Raw genomic sequence first — 23,328 nt, forward strand, 5'->3', positions numbered from 1 at the left:
CACACGCACCCAGTTTGTGTGTGCGTGCGCATGTGTGGGGTAAAGCGTATCCCCTTTACATGGGAAATACTTGGCAGCATGCACCTTCTCCTCTTTTACTGTAACTAAATGTCTTCAAGCACTCTTTGCAAGGTAAGAATGCCTTAGTTCAGCACACTGCAGCTTATGCCTGTTTAAAATTATTACTTGGATTACAGTGCATACTGTGGAAAGTTATTAGTTTCCACAGAGACCAATTTAACTGGGGGCATGTGTGCAGTGGTTCTATTTTGTGCTTTACATACACTGCTTATGGGAGAGTATGAAATGTTTTTTTTTTTTTCTTAATTCTTGGGAAGGGTGAAGTTTACCCTGTCTGTTAGGCGTAACAAATGAAGTTATAGCTGAAATCAATTAAAGCTGCAGAGAAGCATAGCCTTACAAGGCTTTCCAACTTAGCCCTGAAAGTCAGAAGATAGTTTATTAAAATATTTCTTTGCAGTGCGCTGTAATATGCAGAAATGTTACTGAGAAGGGATCTTAACCAAGCAGAAGTAGCAGCAAATCATGCTTGGACTGGATCATTACATCTTTTGTGTGTTAGAAACCTGTTAAATCCACAACCTTGGTGTGCACTGCTTTTTAATGTGTGTGCTGGATGCATCTTTCAACAGCCTCTTAGTTCAAGAGGGCTTTGTTTTATAAAATGTGTTTCAGCTTCGCAGGCAGAAGTGCACTCTGCAACTGTCTGCTTAGCTGTGACACAGCCCATCGTTGGGCATTTTGGAAAAGGCTGGTTTTTAGGCTTTGCCTTGGTTTCTTTCACAGGTATTTGTGTCCTTACTTCTTAGCTGTTAGTTCTCTGCATAGAAAATGCATCTTAAGTGTGTTCATTTCTCACGCTTTGAAATGATCAGTGGCTGAGACAGTTGAGCAACCTCATTTAATAGTATCAGTTTACCTCGAATGTTGCATTGCTTATTTGAATAGGTAGGAATGCCACCAAATGTGTAATTAGATCAAAAGCAGTCTGAAAATGCAAAGTGTGAAGGAAGAGAGAAATGTCCTGTCTGCAGGCATTAATTTCTTTCTTTACTGTGGCTGTTTATAATGTCATTTCTAAATCAGTTATTTCCTAACACTTGCTCTGTGACTCTATTTTCCCATGATTGTTGCTTTATATCAGCACTGAGAAAACAGTCATTTAGATAACAGGCTTTCAGTGGCATCCTTTTTATAATATAGAAAGGAAGAAGCAGTAATAAGTTAAATTGGCATCTGCTAATTATGCTGAATACAGATTGTGAGCTCTGCAAGTCGTCCCTTGCCTTAATGCTGTTAGCATATTTTAGCACTGGCAACCAAAGGAAAGAAACTTGAATGTTCCTGCTTGTTTTTTTAGAGAAAGGGGAAAAAAAAGAGGAAGATGACTTGTGAAGAAATGTGAAGTTTTAGGGGCTATGAGCTGGTTTTGAACAGGAGGGCATCACACGCTGTTTGGTAACACATGGTAAAATTGATTAGAGATCAATGGGAGTATGACTTGTCTGGTGATCACTAGAATTGATTTTGACCCTTGATGACAAAACCATTGTTGTCCTATATACAACTGAAGTCTCTGGACAGGAAAAGTTTGAGAGTTTCGTAGTCCCCAGGTACCCGATTCTTTCAGGTCTCTGAAAATATTATTGTTTTAATTGTGTTCTAAACTTAGCTGTGTTTCTTCACACTAAGTGGTGATTTTGCTCACCTCTTGTCACAGCTGGGAGTCTTGGGGCTGCTGTGCAAGCAGAAGAGACGTGCATCTGCCCAGATGTGCTCATTTCTGCCTTACGCATTTTCCCTGTGCAACAAGATCCCTGCCTGGCCGTGGCACTGAGCCCGAGCTCGGAGACTTATAAGCTCAGCATGTGGTGGCTTTGCCAGGGGACATGCTCCAGCCCTGGGCGCCGTTGGCAGCAGCAGCGGAAGACATGCAAGCGGTTGTGGTGGGTCAGCCACTAGAGGGCAGACAAGAGCTGCGCTACGCTCGCGTCCCTTCCTACGGCGTACCAGACACGACGGTGCTGAAGTGGGGGGTTGCGCCGTGCAGTAGGAATAGTCGACCTAACCTGAGCCCTCTGGATGCTGGGAGAAGCTAGCAGTGGTCACACAGGGCATAGCATGGGCAGATTCAGGGCCTCTTCCTCAAGGAACACCTGTACTCTGCACTGGTTAGACCACACCTTGAGTACTGTGTTCAGTTCTGGGCCCCCCAGTTTAGGAGGGACATTGAGATGCTTGAGCGTGTCCAGAGAAGGGCGACAAGGCTGGGGAGAGGCCTTGAGCACAGCCCTACGAGGAGAGGCTGAGGGAGCTGGGATTGTTTAGCCTGGAGAAGAGGAGGCTCAGGGGTGACCTCATTGCTGTCTACAACTACCTGAGGGGTGGTTGTGGCCAGGAGGAGGTTGCTCTCTTCTCTCAGGTGGCCAGCACCAGAACGAGAGGACACAGCCTCAGGCTGCACCAGGGGAGATTTAGGCTGGAGGTGAGGAGAAAGTTCTTCAGTGAGAGAGTCATTGGACACTGGAATGGGCTGCCCGGGGAGGTGGTGGAGTCGCCGTCCCTGGAGCTGTTCAAGGCAGGATTGGACGTGGCACTTGGTGCCATGGTCTAGCCTTGAGCTCTGTGGTAAAGGGTTGGACTTGATGATCTGTGAGGTCTCTTCCAACCCTGATGATATTGTGATACTGTGTGATACTGTGAATAATACCCCATTAAAAGTTTGGATGCATCAGAAATGTATCTGTGCGTTGTGCTGAAGGGTCTGTCTTTTGCTGCATGTGGACCTGCCCGAGTGTCTCTGAGCACAACCTCTCTCTCACCTGGCTTGGACAGGAGTAGGCCCAGCCTTGGTGCAGGTGTCTGAAGTTACTCTTGTGTGTATGTGGTGGAGCTTTTTGCTGTAAACTTGACAAAACCTGGAATCCGTTTGTATTTGGTTTGCTCTTCATGTCTGTAGGTGACTGTGGTATGCTCATGGATTGCTTCAACTGGAGTTGAGTGGTGACAGGTAGCTGGTAGGCATTGTCTCAAGACCTCAAAAGTTGGAGAAAGTGTCTTTACTGCCTTGCTGGCTTCTTGAATGAGGTATGTTCACATGCAAAATGTTTATTGGTAACGGTGACTTAGTGCATAGATATACCATAAGTTGTCTCATATTTCTCTGGAGGATAGATATCTTGAACCTGAGTTATTTCCCTGGGTGATGAGGATGGACACACTGGAAAGTATCTTGTACAGAATCGCAGAATCATAGAATCAACCAGGTTGGAAAAGACCTCTATGATCATCGAGTCCAACCTATCACCTAACCTTTCTAATTAACTAGACCATGGCACTGTGTGCCTCATCCAGCCTCCTCTTGAACACCTCCAGGGATGGTGACTCCACCAGCTCCCTGGGCAGCCCATTCCAATGGGCAATCAATCTTTCTGTGAAGAAATTCACAGTATCACAGTATCACAGTATCACAGTACAGAGATGGGCAGGGCTGAGTGGAGGTGGGAGAGTTCCCAACCAGTATGTTCTCCAGGCCAAGGTGAGCTTCTCTGGGGATGTGCAGCACAAGAAGCACTAACCACTTTGGACATTGGTGTGGACATGACTGTACTGTAGTTCTTGTCTGCATGTGAGCCTAATTTTCCTCAAAGTTGTGTCAGACTCTATTAAAAAGACATTATGGTTGTGGCTTCAGTTTTGGATTTTCTTGCTCTCTTACATGCATGTGTGAAATGCAAAGCATATTTAATGAGCGAATACTTCAAGTGCTTCCAGATTAATTAAAACCAGTTCCACATCTGGAATAAATCCAGTACCTTTCATGGATGACTTCAACTTCGTGGTTTTATCCCGCTTGCGAGGAACCCTGCGAATATCCCTGTGTGGATGCTTGTGAAAGCTAAAGTGGCAAAATCCAGGTTTCTTTTACAAAAGAGTAAGATCTGAAGCCCATGGAGATCAGTGGGATCAGCCTTTAATTCCAGCAGACTTTGGATAAGACCTAGTGATACGTAGTTACGATAGTATGCACGGTCAGATACTTTCGAGGTATCCTGTTTTGATGGTAGGTAGCTGTGCAAGTCTTAATTAAAATGTGTTCTTTCTCATGGTTCTATTTCTGTTTAAACTGATGTAGATTTTGGTGAGCCTAGAATTAGGCAGCACAAATGATTGGAAAAAAAAAACAAGCCACTGAAACTGTTTTTACAGTGAACTTTTTCCCTACTCCCCTCTCCGTCTCCAAAAGTAAGTAAAGTGTTCAGATTTTTCTCTATGGGAATGTTGTGATTTAAACTGACACAACTAAGTGACCTAAAGATAGGCTTATTGCATAGATAAAAAAATGCAGGCTTGGGTTGTTTGAACTGCATTAGCATCAGAATAAGAAATGGCAGGGTGAGTTGGCCGAGGTGGCCATGCAGAACTGGGGAGGTTTGTTCTTTGGAAAGCCTCCGAGCTGGGAATTCTTTTCTGAGCCATAAATAAATGAATCTGTGTCCCAAGCAATTAGTGAATACAGAAGTCTGGGCAACTTTAAGCTGTTTGAGATATTTTAAAACACTCATGTGGTGCTTTTGTTTGTGTTGTTTTGCATTTTTCACCTATTGTTTCTATTTCATGGTGTCCTTTCTTTTTTACTTCATTTTTGATGAAAGCTGCTAATGAGAATGTGTTTTCAAGTACTCTTCTGTAAACCTGGTGTTATTTTCCACATCACTTTCAGCATATGTTGGACCAAAAGGCTACTCCTGAAACTTTGGATCCTCAATACGGGTTGAGATTGCAGACAACTTGGTGCTTCAAGTACTTTGTCTTTGGAGTTGTCCTCTGAGTGCTCATGTCAGTTACTCTGGGGATGCCAAGAAAATTATCTACTGTGAATGCATATACAACTTTTCTGGGGGATGTCAGTGTGTTTTACAGGCCGAAAATTAAACCTTATGACATCAGTGACAGGCAGATATGGATGAACCACAAGCAGTAAGCTAAAACAAAGAGGTGTAGAGCTCAACTACTAACACCTCCTGGATGGAGTTAGAGGTGTCTTGTGTTTCCAGAAATGAGGCTGCTGGGTACTTGGCTAGGAGAGCTACCCTTTTGGAGATGGACTTTGTGGAGGCAGTTAGTATTCGCAGTTTTGCATCCAGCACTGGCTTTTTAGAGACAAAATCAGTTCACATTCCCTCAAAGTTTCCTTGCTGGTGAGTTCTTGGAGAGTCTGCATAAGCAGCATCAGGTTATTTAAAAGTTCCTTTACATAGAGGCTTGTGTTTTCTGAATTAATCAGCTTTGGTTGGAATTGTAACTTTTAAGTATCATGTTGTGTTGAGCAGAAAAGTGCTGGACTAAGGTGTACCAACTCTCACAGTGCTGACAGATGTTGACCATTACTAGGTTTTGACTTCACTGATGTAATGTTCCTAGTCATTCCACCACTAATGTGTTTTTTGAGAGAAGGCTGATGCTCTCAAGATGACTGCTGTGGTTACTGTTGGTCACAGAATCATAGAATCAGTCAGGGTTGGAAGGGATCACAAGGATCATCCAGTTCCAACCCCCCTGGCATGGGTAGGGACACCCTACCCTAGATCAGCTTCATCCAGCCTGGCCTTAAAGACCTTCAGCCATGGGGCCTCAACCACCTTCCTGGGCAACCCATTCCAGGCTCTCACACTCTCATGCTGGACAACTTCCTCCTCACATCCAGTCTGAACCTCCTCACCTCCAGCTTTGCTCCATTCCCCCTAGTCCTGTCACTCCCTGATAGCCTGAAAAGTCCCTCCCCAGCTTTTTTGTAGGCCTCCTTAAGATACTGGAAGGCCACAATAAGCTTGGTCATAGGCAAAAAAAGTCCCTGACAGTGCTAGTGAAGTGGATGAGCTGTCAGTAGAGTAAAACGGAATGGGAATAAGAAAGTTCACTTGCTTCCATGCTTTAAGTACAAGAGTACAAGACAACACCTTTACAAAATACAGTTTTTAGCCAATCTAACTTGTTTATAAAATTATAGAGTGAATTTAAAGAAAGTTAATGAAAGAGAGATCTAGAGAAGCATCAGATAATTATGCCACTAAAAGCCAGATTTGCAGATTTACTGATACAATACAGAAGTTGTCATTAGAGCATGTTGTACCATTGAGGTATATTGATAAAGAGAGAGAAGATGTGAGTAGTGAGAGAAAGCTGTGGTCCAGTTTTCTATAGCCTTAAAAAAATGTGTTAAGCATAGGAGCTGGCTAAAAAGGTTAATTGGGCAAGATCAGTCATTGTGATGTGTGAAAGTGAGCCTCAGAGCTTGGGAGGAGAAAGCAGTAGACAAAGCAGTGAGGTGTTTCATGACATGAAGCTGTTTGTGGTGGTGAGGAATGGAGATCAGCCCTATGCTGATCTGGAAGAGGGGAGGTGTAAGAAGAGTGGCAGAGTTTAGTGAAGATGTAAATGTTGTTTCCAAGATGTAAGACCCCCAAAAACAGTGTGGGTGGAAAGAAGGGCATACAGGTTGTCTTTGGATCTGCATAAAGTGGCAACGAGGGCTACCATTGTGAAAACCAAAGAGGCAGAGCACAAAAGACAAGGCAGGATATGAAGATGATGGAGTTTTTTAACCAAACCAGCACAGTGCCTGAGGGCATCTGAAAAAGTGAGAGAGTTGTGTGACTGTGCATGTTTCAGGCAGGAGATATTCTAGCACTTGGCTATCTCTGCCTGAGCCCACACTGGAAATACTGTGTGAGGCTTAGCCTATCTGCTTATATAGAGGGTATTATGGTCATGGAAAAGAATGAGCCAAAGGGAATGTAAAGGTCACAGAGAAAGATTGCAGGGGCATCCGATGGTAGAAGTGGAGAAGTTGAGGTATGTGCTCCTATGAAGCTGTCACACGTGCTGGAAAGGAGAAATACCAAAGTTCATCCACAAAGTGATGGGGTGGTTGATCCTGGCTGGAACCGCTTTATATTCACTGGTTGTTGGGTGGAATAAGCTGCCACAGAAGTCAGTAGAATAAATGAATGCTTGATGAAATTGAGCCTAAAAACTATGGATTTGGTGTGATGATCTTAAGGTGCTAACACCAAAAAGTGTGAGCTGATTTTGTGTTTGCTTCTATATTGTACGAGCTGTCTGTCTTCCTAGGACGCATCCCTGAGAATGAGCTGCTGGTATTAGAGCATAATTACTCATTTTAAAGTTAATTTTAATGGTGTGGGCATAAGTCAGTTTGCACTAGTGTTTGGTGCTAATGAAATGGATTTCAGACCAACAAGCTCTGGAATAAAGGAATGTTTCAGTATTTCTCCTCTTGCACATTGCAGCTTGCTGAGAAGCTGGAGCAAAAGACAGTGTCTCTGCTTCATTTGTTACTGGTTATGCAGTTTAATTAGTGCCCATCATTACAGATTTCTGAACAACTCTCCTAAAGGTGAATATAGGCTTAGAGAAATCTGCAGCTCTGTTGAGGAACCCCGTAAGTAGATGCTAAGAAGGGGCTGTTCATACACAGCAGACAAAAGGGTCCTTTATACAAAAGTAGCTTGTTAGCTTTTTGTTTTTAAGCTGTGGCATGTCTAAGAGATCAGAGTGTCACACACTAATAAACTGGCCAGTCTCCCTGGAATAGACATTCTTGGTGGTGATTTAGAAGGTGCAGTTATACAGTACTCTCCAGCTTCATTACTACGCTGTTTCCTTGGATACAGAACGTTTTGCATATAATCACAAGAAGAACGTGAACAATGCTTGATAGTGCTAATAGTTTTAAGAAAGTTTTTCCTATTACTTGGTTAGTAATTATCTTTTTTGCTTAATTTTCTGTATTGGAGAGGAAAAAAAAACAAAAGAAAGTGATTTTTGTCAGCTAATTTGCACAACTTCTTTTGAGCCAAGAGCAGGTTTTATTTCATAAAGCATGGAAATCCTCTGTGCTATTTGTGGAATTGTGTTGCTGAATGGGTTGTAAATAGGAGTTGAAGTGCTACTATTCATTGCAACATCAAATTCACACTGTTTGGGAACAATCTTACAATAGTAAAGAAAAAGCTGTTTAAATGCTGGGCAGTAAACAAAATTTGTTATGGGTGTGAAAGCATTTAAATACTTCATGTGTCTATTTAAGACTTGGGTATTTTGATAGTGTTCAGTATGTTTCTCGAAGGTACTTTCTGGTCTTTACACACCATCTTGGTTGCCTCAACTCCGGCTGTTGTTTGACAAACAGTTTAAGCTGCCATGGACATGGAAAAGATCCCTCCCGCCTGCCCCAGGCACCCGTTCCCATCTCCCTCCCTCCCTTTTGTTCACAGGCATTTTGCAATAGGGAAGCTCAATCCCTGGTGTGAACAAAATCGACAAAAAAAAGAAGAAATAAAAAAGAAAAGGGGAAAAAATAGAAAGGGCGAGTCTGGGACAGCTGCTTGAGTGGCCACAGTGGCTTATCCTTCTGCACAACAAGCACCAAACTGTGGCATGAATTGATTGTGTCTGAATATTATTTGGTTTAACTGTGCAGAGTGTCTGCCACTCTTGCAGATAAGTTGTTAGGAGCATCAGGCTGTGATGCCCAGACTGGTACAGTGTGCTAGGGTGAGGCATTCGGTGTTGCACCCCATGACTGCTCCTGCATGGAAGCATCACAGAGTCATGGAATGTTAGGGTCTGGAAGAGACCTCGGAAGATCAATCAGTCTAACCCCCCTGCCAGAGGGGGATCACCTACACCAGATCACACAGGAACGCATCCAGGCAGGTTTTGAATGTCTCCAGAGTGGGAGACTCTACAGCCCCCCTGGGCAGCCTGTCTCAGTGTTCTGTCACCCTCACAGAGAAAAAACTTTCTCGTGTTTCCATGGAACTTCCTATGCCTCAGCTTCCACCCATTGCCCCTTGTCCTATCATTGGGCATCACCGAGCAGAGCCTGGCTCCATCCTCTTGGCACTCACCCTTTACATATTTATAAACTTCAATGAGGTCACCTGTCACAGAGCTTGCAGCAAAGTGTGCATTACCTCCATGGCATGCAGCAAGTCTGCCTGCTCCACTTGCTTGAAAGGCTGCACTTAAATGCACTTGGGGAATATATGTTCAGGAGCAATAATTTTGCATGTCAAAAAATTGATGCTTTTGTGTTCTTTGAGATGTCATTGGACTTTTGGACTTTAGGATATATAAGACTCTGGGGAGACCTTAGAGCTGCCTTCCAATACCTGAAGGGAACCTACAGGAAGGCTGGAGAGAGACTTTCATAAGGGTGTCTAGCAGTAGGACAAAGGGAAATGGTTTTAAGCTGAGGGAGAATAGGTTTAAACTGGATTTTAGGAAGAAATATGAAGGTGATGAGACTCTGGAATATGTTGCACAGAGAAGCTGTGGATGCCCCCTTCCTGGAGATCTTCAAAGTCAGGCTGGATGAGGCCTTGAGCAAGCAAGTGTAGTTGAGAGGTGCCCCTGCCCATGATGGGGAGGTTGGAGTAAATGACGTCCAGGCTCCCTTCCAATCTAAGCCATTTTATGATATCACAGAGAAACACAGCAAAAAGGATTTAAACTCTAAATAACTGTAACTGTCAGAGACTGTGTAGTTATGTGAGGGGTGAGGGCATCTGGGCATGGTGAAATGGGCAGTATGTGTATGTATAGCCCTACTCACAGTGGTGGTGAAATGGGCAGTATATGTTTAGCCTGAATAAGAGGTGGCTCAGGAGCGACCTCATTGCTGTCTACAACTACCTGAAGGGACATTGTAGCCAGGTGGGGGGTGGCCTCTTCTCCCAGGCAACCACCAATAGAACAAGGGGACACAGTCTCAGGTTGTGCTGGGGAAAGTATAGGCTGGATGTCAGGAGGAAGTTCTTCACAGAGAGAGTGACTGGCATTGGAATGGGCTGCCCAGGGAGGTGGTGGAGGCACTGTCCCTGGAGGTGTTCAAGCAAAGCCTGGCTGAGGCACTTAGTGCCATGGTCTAGTTGACTGGCTAGGTCTGGGCGCTAGGTTGGACTGGATGATTTTGGAGGTCTCTTCCAACCTGGTTGGTTCTATGATTCTATGATTCTATGTGTATACACCCCTAATCACACTAGAGATGCTTTCACACTGGGAGTGTTTTAAGTTGAAACCATTTTAATAGCTGTGGATGCTCCCTCCCTGGAGGTGTTCAAGGTTAGGGTGGATGAGGCCTTGAGTGACTTGTTCTAGTGGGAGGTGTCCCTGCTTATGGCAGTGGTTTGGAACTAAATGATCGCTTCCAACCTAAACCATTCTATGATTCTATGCTTTTTCTTTGGAAAAACAATGTATCATATAGTTCATTAAATAAATTAGAATTCCCAAAATGACAGAATATGGAATTTAATACTGTAGGATTTGAACATAAATTCTAGGGTTGCACGTGTGATGATTCTTTTACAGTACAGTCAATTTTACTGCAGTCTTCACAGTGACTTTCATATGACAAAAGGTATTGAGACCCTTTTGCTATTAAAGTGGTACAGAAACAAATTATAGCCACAGACATTATTTCCTTATCCTTGCTCCTTTCACAAGTGAGACATGCTTTTTTTTCCTCCTTATGGATTTGTAGCTTTCCTTTGCTAAGTTTTGGGTTGTTCAGTTGATGCATTGCTATTTCATAACTCTTGCTTTTTCGCTTTATAAACACAAAGGAAACAGGTAGTGGAGCATCAAATTAGGCAATATTATTCCTGGTCACTTCAGAATGTAACCCAAATGGTGCTTTCTGAGCCAGTTTTTTTTTTTTTTTGACACCTTTCTGGAGATTTGCTGGAGTCAGATTGAAATGACAGCTGACTTTCAATCAGTGCATAGAGGAATTTGAGGAACAAGTAGCACCTTGCTATATGAAGCCTCATTTTAAAATTAAGGATTTAAATTGATCAGCACTAAGCTTCAGTGGATATGAGCTAACAGTTATTACTTAGGCTGGAGTCCTTTTATTTCAGCAGCATTCCCCATCTGTTGGCAGAAGAAAAAAATGGGGAAAAACAATAAGTAGGTGGCTGGGAGGCACATAGTGTGACTTTGCTTCTGCAGGATGCTAAAAGAGAGAACATCTCTGTGCCTGTGCAGGGGCAGAGCCTGACAGCTGTGCACCAGCATGGCACCTTTGGCACACGCCAGGAGTGACAGAACAGTTCAAGGCAGACATGCCTGGTTTTGGAAATGCAGAGAGATAGTTTGTGGGAAGATACAGGGTTCCCAGCACTGCTTCCTCCTCTCCTGGCACATGAACAGAAGATGTGGAGCCAGTGACTGGTTGTGTTTCCAGGGTGTGGATCAGCTCAGGGAGGAGTGAATTACCTTGTTTACATTGTTGAGTGCTAACTTGGATGCTCAACATTGTGTGATTTGAGATGTAAGCATCCAGTAAGCAAAACCGGTGAGAGCCTGGAATGGGTTGCCCAGGGAGATGGCTGAGGCCCCATGCCTGGAGGTGTTTAAGGCCAGGCTGGATGAGGCTGTGGGCAGCCTGCTCTAGGGTAGGGTGCTCCTGCCCATGGCAGGGGGATTGGAACTAGATAATCCTTGTGGTCCCTTCCAACCCTGACTGATTCTATGATTCTGTGATTCTGTGTTCATGTGGTGACAACTTCTCAGCCAAAGCATAAAGTGGCTCCCATTAAGAAGATTTATCTGCTGGGGCTGCAGGGAGTGTCATGGAGCCACAGCAAGCAGAGAGAAGTTGAGACCAAAGGAGCTATCTCGGCAAACTTAGGTAAAGCATGATGAAAGCACAGTCAGAGGCATCGAGCTTGACCTTTTCTCCTGTATGTAGGTGATTTACTGCAGTTAGTGTTTGGTGTGCATGTGAGGTTTTCCTTCTGCCCAGGATTTGAGAGCGTAGGGTTTCCAACTTGGCCTTGGGTTGCAGTTGATCCTGACTCCAGGAGAGCAAATGGAGAAGGATGATGCATCAAGATATGTGCCTGTTCTTCTTACGGGCTACTATTTTTAATAGCATAATGGAATCTTGACACTTTCATTGTTGGTATTATTATTATCATCATTATTATCTCTGCCTTAATGGTCTCCATTTCATGATCAGTGTCTTCAATTAATTTTTGAAAATCTAGATATAATTTTCAAGACTGAACCCAAATTCTTCAACTGTAAAAAAGTGATGACTTTTGAATGGGAACCACTAAAATTGGTGTGAGACTCATAACTTTATGACTCCCTGTTTTGGAAATTTAGGCTACTAGTGCTGGTGAACACTGCTCTGTAGGGAAACCTTTCTGCCCTAAACTATGCAGGTATGGAGGGCATTGTAGTGAGGCAGTGAGAGCTGATAGTTGGAATGGCTGCGGGTCTTCTAGGGTGGCCTGGAGCAAAGGGCTTGAGCTGCTGTATCTGTTTTCTGATCCTGAAATGGGCTGAATGTGTGCACTTAACCTCTTGTTGAAATATGCATGCAAGTCAGGAAACTTCAAGGGCAGCATTCTCAGGGCAGGTGTAGGCACTTTGTAGCTGAACCCTTCTGACAGCCAGTAGGTGTGGGTACTTCAGGGAAGTACTGTACCCATAAGGATTTCAGGAGGAACAAAGCATTCTGCTGTGGAGTTGTTACTGCTTCCCAGTGTGGCTGGTGGTGAGGCTTCCCTCAGCCTGGCCTGCTGTGCTTGCTTAAAATACCCTTCATGAAGAGAGGGCTGATCACAGCCCTGTAAGGCTGTTTTCCTTAATTTTCCATGTGTGATTCCTGTGGATGTTTGGGGGAATCTTTGTTAGTGAAGAGGACTAAAACCCCTGCAGCTTCTTAATTTTTGTTTTGTTTTGTATGATTTTGACACAAGCCCTACGAGGAGAGGCTGAGGGAGCTAGGATTGTTTAGCCTGGAGAAGAGGAGGCTCAGGGGTGACCTTATTGCTGTCTACAACTACCTGAGGGGTGGTTGTGGCCAGGAGGAGGTTGCTCTCTTCTCTCAGGTGGCCAGCACCAGAACAAGAGGACACAGCCTCAGGCTGCACCAGGGGAAATTTAGGCTGGAGGTGAGGAGAAAGTTCTTCACTGAGAGAGTCATTGGACACTGGAATGGGCTGCCCGGGGAGGTGGTGGAGTCGCTGTCCCTGGAGCTGTTCAAGGCAAGGTTGGACGTGGCACTTGGTGCCATGGTCTAGCCTTGAGCTCTGTGGTGAAGGGTTGGACTTGATGATCTATGAGGTCTCTTCCAATCCTAATAATACTGTGATACTGTGATAAATGACATGGTCCTCTTTCTGAAGTTCTCTCTCTAATGCCAAATACTTAAAAAAGCAGTTTTCCAAGGTGGTTATCAAAACTCTGTATTAAGACATACCTCATTTAATATAGCATATGCTGATTGCCATGAAGATACTTTCAGCAGATCTGGTGCAGTGGTGCCTGTCATTCTGCAGGACATAAAGAACTGGTGGGCTGTAGATGATTGTGCAGCTGATGGGTTATGGGTAACCTCTTTTCTGGCACAGAAATAACGGTTTGTTTGTTCCCCCAGTTGAAATCCTGATGTGTTTTGATGTGTCTGATTTACATTTTTAGCGCTGTTCCTGATAGCTTTCAGTGTTCTGGGAATGGTCTTTAAACTTGGTGTTTATTTTGGAGCTTTGGTATTCCAGCAAACAAATATGTGATTAGCAATTAATGGTTTTGCTATAAATAAACAAAAGCAAACAGTTCAGCTTTAAATAGTGATCTCTGCTCTGTGGAGTTTTAAACTGGGCTGTGCCTGCAAAGTTGGACCTTTGCAAACATGCAACAGGCTCTGAGGGATTCCCAGCTGTGGCGACTGAACTGGCTGAGTTGGAAAGTTGAAGCTGTAGTGGTTTGAGTTAATGTCTGGTTAGCTAAAAAGTGGTTATCATCTCAAGTATCTATGTCTGGGCCAGACACTGGAGGCGAGGGGGGAAAAGCACACATGGTTTCAGCGTGGGTTTGAATGTGGTGAGAATTTCAGTGCACAGAAGTATTTTGGTGCTGTGCCTTTCCTGTGGTGTCTGCGCAGTGGGGTGTGAGTACCTGGCCGAGGTAGTACCTGAGGCTCTTCTGTGCAGATGAGGCAGATCTGTCTGAACACCACCAGTGCTCTCTTATGTGCATTGAAAACAGCATGTTATAATATCCTGTTTAAAGTAATTTGATTCTGCTCCTTGTATGGATTCAGATATGTCTGATGCAGTTGAAAGTCTAAAGCCAGCTTTGATGGAAAACTTTCTTCCTTTCAGTGATTGGGCCTTAACATGTGGGTTGGAAAAGACATTTCTGGCTTTCCGTTGTAACTTTGTTCGATTTAAGGCTGGCTCCATCTACTTCTCTATTTTTCACATGATGCCTGCATTGTCTGAGGGAAACTGTGATGTGTTTTACCTGCTGTATCTGCGTGTTGTTTCTTACTTAGGTTAAGTAATTTCCATGGCCTGAACTGGATCTAATCTTAACAGGTGATGGCAGTAGCCATTTCTCTAAACACTGCATGTTTGAGCAAGCAATAATAACCCTGCTGATTTTTTTGCACAAGAAGGTTTAGAAAGTAGTCTTTTTTTTTAATGTGTTGTGCTAGTTTGAGGCTAACAGGAATATTTTAGTTAGAGAAATTGGATTATAGGCTGTGAAAAGGAAACAGTGGTGATGTCTACTTCACTCATAGGTTTGCTGAGATGTATATAAACAAGAACATAAACATAGATAAGAGAGCGGGTCTCTGTTGCAGCTGATGCCTATACTTTTCTCCCTGGCCTGCTTCTGTGTTACTAATCCTTTTGCTTTCTGACCCCTGTAGTCAATCCTCCAAACTCACCCTGCACATAAAGCAAAGTCTGGAATAAAGCAGAAGGGTGGAAAGGAGTTGAAAGGTTGGGAGCCCCTCCTGGGAACTCTGGTTCTGGGAGGGGTGTGGTGTTCCTGTATTACCTTGAACTTGCATATTTCTGTCTATAGCTGTATATATTGTAAACATCTGCTTGTATATTGTGCTAAGTTGCAAACATAAAGCTTCATTCCTTAATTTCCAGCTCAGCTGAGTCTATTCTGGGTGGTTTCATAAGAGTGGGAGGGCAGGTAATTACCAAACTGTCACAGTGAACAATTCTGGGCTTTGGATTGGTCCAAGTTTGCAGAGGTTACTTCATCAGAGGGCTTAATTTTGGGACTTGTCTTTCAGAAAGTTGTTTGTTCTGCAGTGCCTGTAAGTCAGACCTGTGTGGACATCTCTAGCTGATTGCAGACAAGTGGGCTGCTCCAGAAGTGGAAGCAGTCCTTACTTATGCTTGTGGCACAGCAGCAGTTGCCAGCACCCTGCAGATCCCTGCCCTGTTGAAAGAAAAGTGTTCCATGCTAAATCTAGGTTTGATTCTCAGATCTCGAATTTACTGACATTCTCAATCAAAAAATTTGCTTCTTGCACTTCAGTCATGATCTCTGTCTATTGCTGTGTGACAGCCATCTCAAAGAGAAATAGCATTACAAACCTCCACCCAGTTCCTAGCTTCAAGAAAGGCACGGTTTTTCCTCTAGAATCATAAGATCGAGGTACTTCTCAAGTGGTTATTCTGGGTTTTTTTAATAAATATATATGTATTTTCTTTTCCTTTTTATGGCACCTGCATATCTTCTGAGATTTATTCCTGTATTTTTCAGGCAATGCCAATTTTTCAGGTCATTTGGGATGTTACTCCTGCATGGACCAAATACCATCAAAGAAATTGGAGCAACACAGGCTGAATTGTTAGACACTGCTGGCATGCCATGTGTGCCTGTGTGCACAGTAAATGGCATGGTGCTTGTTAGAGGAACATGTCCCTCACTGCTGTTCACCATCCTGGCCTTGTCTCATTCTCCAGGTCCCATATCTTTGCTCATGCCTATCCTGACTGTCCATTCTTGTTCTCACTGATTCTGTCCATACTTGCCTTTTCAGCATTAAGTGCCACTGCAGGAGACAGTCCCACTGACACCTCTGTTACTCAGCAAATCGTTTTGAAACAAGCCTAGAGTTGGGTTTATCACAAGGTCTGGTGTGGAGTGAAATGCTTTATCCTGCAATCCCTTTGTAAAGTCCTTGCTGGACTATCATTTTATCATGACATCTCGTAATCATCAAATTATGGAATAGTTTGGGTTGGAAGGGACCTTTAAAACTCATCTAGTCCAACATGTCAGTGTTTTTCCCCTATCTCAATTTTATGTTGTGGATTTTACATGGAGCTATCAACTGGAAAGAAGCTTTTACATATACATCTTTTTCAACTACCCTCCTTTTGCCTGTATATAAAGCTCTGGACCATTTGAGCTGCCCTACCTCCACACACAGTGTCTAGTGGAGATATATAGTATTTTTTAACTCCAGGAGTAACAGCTTACCTCAGTCATTATACCTACATACCTATTATGGCCCTGGAAACAGTAGTTGTAAATCTTGTAGACTTCTTTCTTAATATAAACTGTATCCACATAGTTTACATGAGCCTGTGTGAGCTGTCAGAAGGAGCATGTGCAGTAACCTGAACACAGAGCAGACCAGCAGCAACAACCAACGCTAGCAGGAATGGCTTTGCAGAAAAACTCACATGGAATAGAGTGAAGCTTGACAACTGAGCTTTGCATAGGAAAGATAGAAGGTGCTTTTTCAGCTGCAGGGACAGCACATTTGCTTTGGTGCTGTGCTGTGACTCTTAGTACTTATTCCATTACTGAGTTTCACCTGGCATTGTGAAAAGCAGAGATCAGATTGCTCTAGGGTTTTGTACAAAAGGCTTGCTGGTCTCAGTTGTGTTTCTTACATGCACTGTAGTTAGGGTAAGTTTTGCTAATGGCTCAGTTGAGTCACCACTCCAGTTCCAAAGTATGCAGCTGAAAGGTGCTGCATGGCAGGATGTGACCCTGCCTTCCAGTCCTCAGCAGTCCTCCAGATAGATGAGCACTGCCCTTTCCCCTGAGGTTCAGAGGTGCAGGTCAGGAAAGAACTGCCTAGGGGGGATCCAAATTAACATGTGGTGAAGGGGGAGCTGGGGAGAAATCAGCGGTTCTAAGAGTGGAATTCAGTGGTCCTGGATGCTTAACATTGGCATTGTACCTAGAAAGAACTTTCAAGGCAGAGCTCCTTGGAAGGGGGTCAAAGGAGAAATATGAGATAAACTTAAGGGGGATGGGAAGCCAAATATGCAAGAAAATAGTATCCTTGATTGTGTTTCGTCTAGCTCCTATGAAAATAACTGGCTCATTTCGAAACTACCCCAAAGCTTCGCCTTTTTAGAGTGATTAAGAAGCAGGAGCCTGGAGGGATTGCAAATACGCAAAGCATAAAAACTGGATACCAGGCTTTGTTTCCCTGGGGGCAGACCACCAAGGGACAAGCTCAAATCCCTGTAAGGTGGCTCCCAGGAATTCCCTTTTGACAAATCTCCCGTGGCGGCAAATTATTCCTCCCTCTCCCCCACCCCCACCCCCATCATTTCCAAGCCAAGTTGCATCCTAGAGGGGGAAGGGAAAGTCGGAGAGACCCTTTGCACCCGCTCCCTGGGAAGACAAATGACGCCTGACTCCTGCTCACAAGTGGAAGCATTTGCTGCTGAACTGATACTTGGCAAAAATTGGTATTGTATGGAAAAAATCCCCAGCACCTGCTAGGAAAACAAAGTTATTCATGACATACGGCTGGGTGGCTAAATCTCTGCTTCCTAGGGACGGCCTGAATTACACTTGCTACATGCTGAGTGGCCTTTCTCCTGTCTGAAATTTTATGCAGGCAGCAGGAGGATTTGCAGCTCTAAGGAAGGTTAGGATTTATGGTGCTGTCTCTTGCAAGGGCTTACTCTGCAGAAACGGTCGTTTTGTTTTCATCTTCTCTTTTTGGGATAAACATATCATGATACAATCATGGAAAAGTGTATCTTTGTGCTCATCGGGGAGCAGGTAGCCCTCTGAATCTATCCCCAGTTGTAAATCTGTTGGTGTCAGTCAGGATTTTTTCCCCCTTCTGCCTAGAGTTCAACACACATTTTGAATTTATTTCCACATGACACAAATTCTGGATTCTTATTCTACATTCTGTTTTCTTTCCCTGGCTAGTAAATTATTAGCCTTTCCTGGCTAGCTAAATTACTGTGGAGTGCAACTTGAGCAAGCTGCCTGGTTAGACATGTGAGGAGTGGAAGTATAAAATCTGTGGCTATCTTTGCTCTGTTTGCTGGTAGGCTGATGTCTTGGTCTTTAGACTTCAATGTTGAAGGCTTCCTTGTGCCTTTGGTATGAATTTCCATTAATTTGGAAGAATTTTCCATAGTTCTGTACCATGGAAGAGGCTCCTTCCAAGAAAGGACAGTGATGTGCACAGGGTCCCACCTTCTTGTGCAGTATCCACAACAGATTGTGAGAAACATCTTGTCCTTTCATTGTTGCAGACTGACATAAGCCTTTAATAGATAACAAATTATAAACCAGTCAAGATGCTTTGTAACCTTCATTACACTCTTTTTGCAGGTGCTCATAGCCTGACCATGAAGAAATTTTTGTGTAGGCAGGTCGTTGTTGATGAACACAGCACCGAGAGTAAGAGGCTCCGTTCTGATGCATGGATTTGCTTGCGTGGCAGGCTTGTAGGTTTTATGGTTAGATAATAAGAACACATAGAATACTGCTTATGCTGACCTGTCTCAAGTGAAAGAATTGTAAGATTAAGACAAACAAAATCAATGCTTTGTTCCTGCTTACAAATGTATGACTTCACTACATGTTATTTAGATTTAATGCACATGTGAAGTTAATATTCTTCATTCTTCTAAGGCTTTTATATTTTAAGTATACCTTTTTGCTGTGAAGCTGCTTATTTAATAGGATTCAAATAGCTACCTTTTGAAAGAGAATTGTGACAACTCTGCTGAGAAAGAAATAGTAATTCCAAACCATGAGGTCACTAAGGTCTCTAGTCTTGTCTTGCATGAGGAGACATCCCTTCTTGCCCCACTTCTCCAAGAGCAATACCAATAAAGATAAAAGCCTGTAAGTCAAGATTTGTTAACCTTTTTTTCCTGGTCACAGTGGTATATAAGTACCTTGACTCAGAAATTTGTCATCTGGAGTTGAGCAAGTGTCTTTTCATCTCCCAGCCCAGAGGACCCTATAAGTGAGATTCATTGGATCCTTGTGGTAAAGATGGAAGTTAAAGCACAAATTGGTTTCTTCTCTCTTGTTTCTCAAAGAACTTGAGAAAAGTCTTAAATAGTCATATGGTATTAGTTAGTCACATTGCCTAAATTAATTTACATGACCTTATCTCATAGGGTATAATTGTGCTTGCAGGAAGAGAGAAGAAGGCTCTTTTCCTTATTGTGGTCTGCTGAAAGTATATTCCTCCTGCTTGCTGAAGAAGTTTACCTTCTGTATGCCTTCTGTTCTATAAAAGTCCTTTCAGCTCTTGGTAAATATTTTTTAGATTTTACCCAAGAGATGTAAGTATTATTTTCTTTTTCAAGTATTTTATGGTATGGAGATCTTTGGGATTAGAAGAATTATTCTAGGGAGAGGGAATCAAACAAAGGAACACACAGCACTTGTTTCATATCTGCACGTTGAATTAGAGCCATGATTGCTATGCAGGAATCCTGGCAGTTCCTGGGACTTGAATCTCCCTTTTCAGTCTGGTGGGGTGTTATGTTTGGATGCAGCCCAGACTGGAGGTTGCCAAAGCCAAGATGAGAAAAAGGAATGATACCCATACCTCTCTCAATTCCTCTAAGGACTACCATCCACCTACAGGTCCCTGCAGCTATTCTGCAAGGTTTGAGTTACGTAGTTAATTTTTGTTCAAGGAGCAGAGGAAAGTAACTGAGTGGAGAGACCTCCATGATGTTCAAGGTTATTTTAAAGAGCATTGAATATAAAGACACAACATTCTATTTCTCCACTTCTTCCTTCATCCTTGAAGGCTGAAGTATTTAGTGTGAGACAGAGTGGAAAATGCTGGACTCCTGCTTTTTGTTATCTTCTCACCTCCTTGTTTACTTTAAAGGAGAGTTATTTTAATCTGCCCTTGTTAGAGCTGTTTCTTTTCATCAGACCAAGATTCATGTTGAGCAGTACCAGGGGAATTTTTTTTTCTTTTTAGTGCCTCCTGCCCAAATCTTTCAAAATCAAGCAAAAGTAATCACAACCTTTCTCTTCACTTGAAACTATAACATTTTTTGGACAAGAAATGCCTTTAAAGAAATGCCCCTTAATTTACAGTGGGTTGCTTTGTACTTTGTTTCTGTAACCTATCACATTACATTTCCTATGCATTGAGTATATATGTATTATAAGATCTTAAAAACAAATATCCCAGAAGAAAGGGATTTGGTAAATGAATAAAACATTCTTGGGTAGCTTAAGTGGCAGTTTAATAGCTCATCCATTGCGGCATTCAAATGATATAATGATGATGGCCATATAAATATATGGATAGATGCATAACTTCAATGAGGAGCTTGTTACAACTCTGCATACCACATCTGAAAAGAAATCAAACTCTCAAAGTGCTGCCTGATGGGAAGGTCCAATTTTTTCCAGTGCCAACCCTGAAATTATACCCAAACAGACACAGTTTTTGTGTTTATGTATACGTGTGTATACACAGCTAAAGCATGAATTCACAAACATGCACACACTCATATACATGCTTGTTTGTAGGTGGAATTTAGTGCAATCAAGATCAGTCCTGAAACACTGAACCACTAAAATGTTGACATGACTGCATTTACAGCAGTACAGATTAGGACTTGATGTCAATTTTCCACAGCAGTCTCTAACCTTAGGTATGACTAAACTAGAAGTTCTAAATAATTTTTGCTTATAGTAATTAATTTCTCAGGAAAACTGATTTCACAGTGGACCTAGAAACCTCATGTTGATTTCCATGAATGACAAGAGAAACCAACTCAGTCTAAACTAAGCTTGGTGTTATCCATAAATTGGATAGTACAATTCATTTAATTACTCTAGAGAGACCTGCTTTTGGGAAATTTCTGAGCTTTGGTGGAGTAGGTTCTACATGCTCATATAAAATGTAACGTCAGTCTCCATCGTAAGCCAGCAAAGATCCACTTCCTCCTAGCAGTGGGGAAAGGCTGGAATTGCAGTACAGACAGAGGATGCTGAAGTGCTCTTGGTGAACGGCTTCACTACAGTGATTTGTCTTTTGAGTATTTAAATAATGCTACCTCACAGGAAAGGCACAGCCCTTTATTTTGTTGTGAGTTAAGTCTCTGTCATTAGATTTTCTCATTACTCATGGCTGGCTTTTCCTTGGCAGCATACTGTATATTGGTTGTATTTTCTACTGGAGAGCATTGTCTGCCATGCTAGGCTGGAGCAGCAGCTTTTAATGGCAGTACTCAAAGAGAGCACATAAAGCCCCATGAAAGTAAGGGACTTTGATATTTTCACACTAGTGGATTAAGTTGATGAATGTTAGCTGTGCTGAAAAATAAGGTGCCACTGCTCTGATCTTTTGGCTGAGTGAAATGGCAACAACAATAAAAAAATAATATATCATAGCTGAAGCGGAAAAATTCTATCGTGGGTCTCCTGAGAAGCATCCTGAGAATGGGGAAAGCCCAGAGAGGTCCAATCCCTCATGTACACAAAGCAAATTGGGGAACTGTACATATTTGATGTATAAACTGTGTGGGATGAAATACTAATCTCAGGTTTTGTAGGACAGGTGTACAACAATTAAGTGTGTGTATTCAGAAAAGGAACTGCCTCATGCAGTTCTGTGGGGGTTTGCTCATTTCTAGGGACTCTGGGTCCAGCAGCTTACCTTCTTCATTGTTTTGTTTTGTTTTGCTTTGTTGGTACAATAGAAAAGAAAAAGGAGACAAAGCAAGGGAGGAACTGTGTGTGAAAACAGATGTATGGAAAGACTAGTGTCTTGACAAACATTGAGAGGATTGATCAAATTGATTAATGTGTAAAGCAATGAAGTATAGAGTGTGGGATCAGGAAGTGTTTTTCTGTGAACATTAGAACATCAGTGTGACTGGTTGTCCTTAGAACTTCAAACTGTGGTAGTCATCCAGTTATACTGGGCTGTGGTAATCATCCAGTTATACTGGAAGTGATAACTAATGTGAATTCGGATTCCAAAACTTACATGCAATTTGTAAGTCTCTGAGGGGATGTTGAAATCATGTTGGAAATTTAAATTAACCCCTGTCATTATCAACAACTTTTCCTATCATTTTCCATTCTGTGTCTTAGCTTGGAGAATACTACATTTTCTAGCAGCTTTTAAATGACAGTGAGAACAATGTGTGTGTGCATTGAGTCTTTCAATAATTGCCTTTTGGAATTGATTTTTCTGATTTTCATGAGTAGCAGTGAATGCACTCTGCAACAAAGACAGTTATTCACATTGCCTCTCTAAGCACCTGCCTAGTTTCCTTGGATTCCTCTGCTTTCAGTGGGAAGCAATAAGCAGGACCGAGCTCTCAGCTTCTGCAGCATCCTCTAACAACCTTCAGCCAGTGTCTCCACTTACTCTGTCTCTGTTTGAACTCCTGATTTAAATCCCTGAAGTGAGGTGCTGGGGCTATTCCGTCACAGGACTGCATGGAGGGACTCTTAAATCTTCCCCAAGTGGCTGCTTATTAACTGCATTTAAATACTTACATTTATAATGAGCTTTTTGAAGTGAACAGAAAGTCTCTTATTGCTTTGAGTTGACAGGAGTGGGAGAGACTGGATTGAGGCAGACTGATGATGTTTGAGCTCTGTGCCTTACATGTAGCCACATTCTCCTTGGGTTTGCAGAAGCGAAATGTGACGTAAGCTGAATTAACTCCATCTGAGCAAGGAAACATTCATGCTTTTTCTCATTGGGGTGGTCCATTGGCAGCAGGAGGGAGTCTTCACCTACCTTAGGTTGGGATGGCAGTAGTACCCAGTGAATGGAGCATTTACTGGAGATACACAGGAAAAAGATAGAATCATAAAATCATAGAATGGTTTAGGTTGGAAGGGACCTCAAAGATCATCCAGCTCCAACCTCCTGCCATAGGCAGGGACACCTCTGATTAGAACACATTGCTGAAGGCCTCATCCAGTCTGTCCTTTGAACATCTCCAGGGAGGGAGCATCCACAGCCTCCCTGGGCAACCCATTCCAGTGTTTCACCACCCTCACTCTAAAGAACCCCTTCCTGACATCTAGTTTGAATCTCCCCTCTGCCAGTTTAAACACATTCCTCCTCATCCTATCATTACAAGACCTTGTCAATAGTCCCTCTCCAGCCTTCCTGTAGACCCCCTTCAGATACTGGAAGGCTGCTATAAGGTCTCCTCAAAGCCT

At 42.9% G+C, this 23,328-nt stretch overlaps 1 protein-coding gene across 7 annotated transcripts in view; it reads left to right on the top strand.

The window, feature by feature from the left end:
• The window catches only part of FAT3 (FAT atypical cadherin 3), a 486,301-nt gene that overhangs the window by 81,417 nt on the left and 381,556 nt on the right, over positions 1 to 23,328 (top strand). The gene's annotated exons all lie outside the window — the stretch shown is intronic.

Source organism: Pogoniulus pusillus, chromosome 3 (assembly GCF_015220805.1).
Source record: "Pogoniulus pusillus isolate bPogPus1 chromosome 3, bPogPus1.pri, whole genome shotgun sequence".
Classification (NCBI taxonomy): domain Eukaryota; kingdom Metazoa; phylum Chordata; class Aves; order Piciformes; family Lybiidae; genus Pogoniulus; species Pogoniulus pusillus.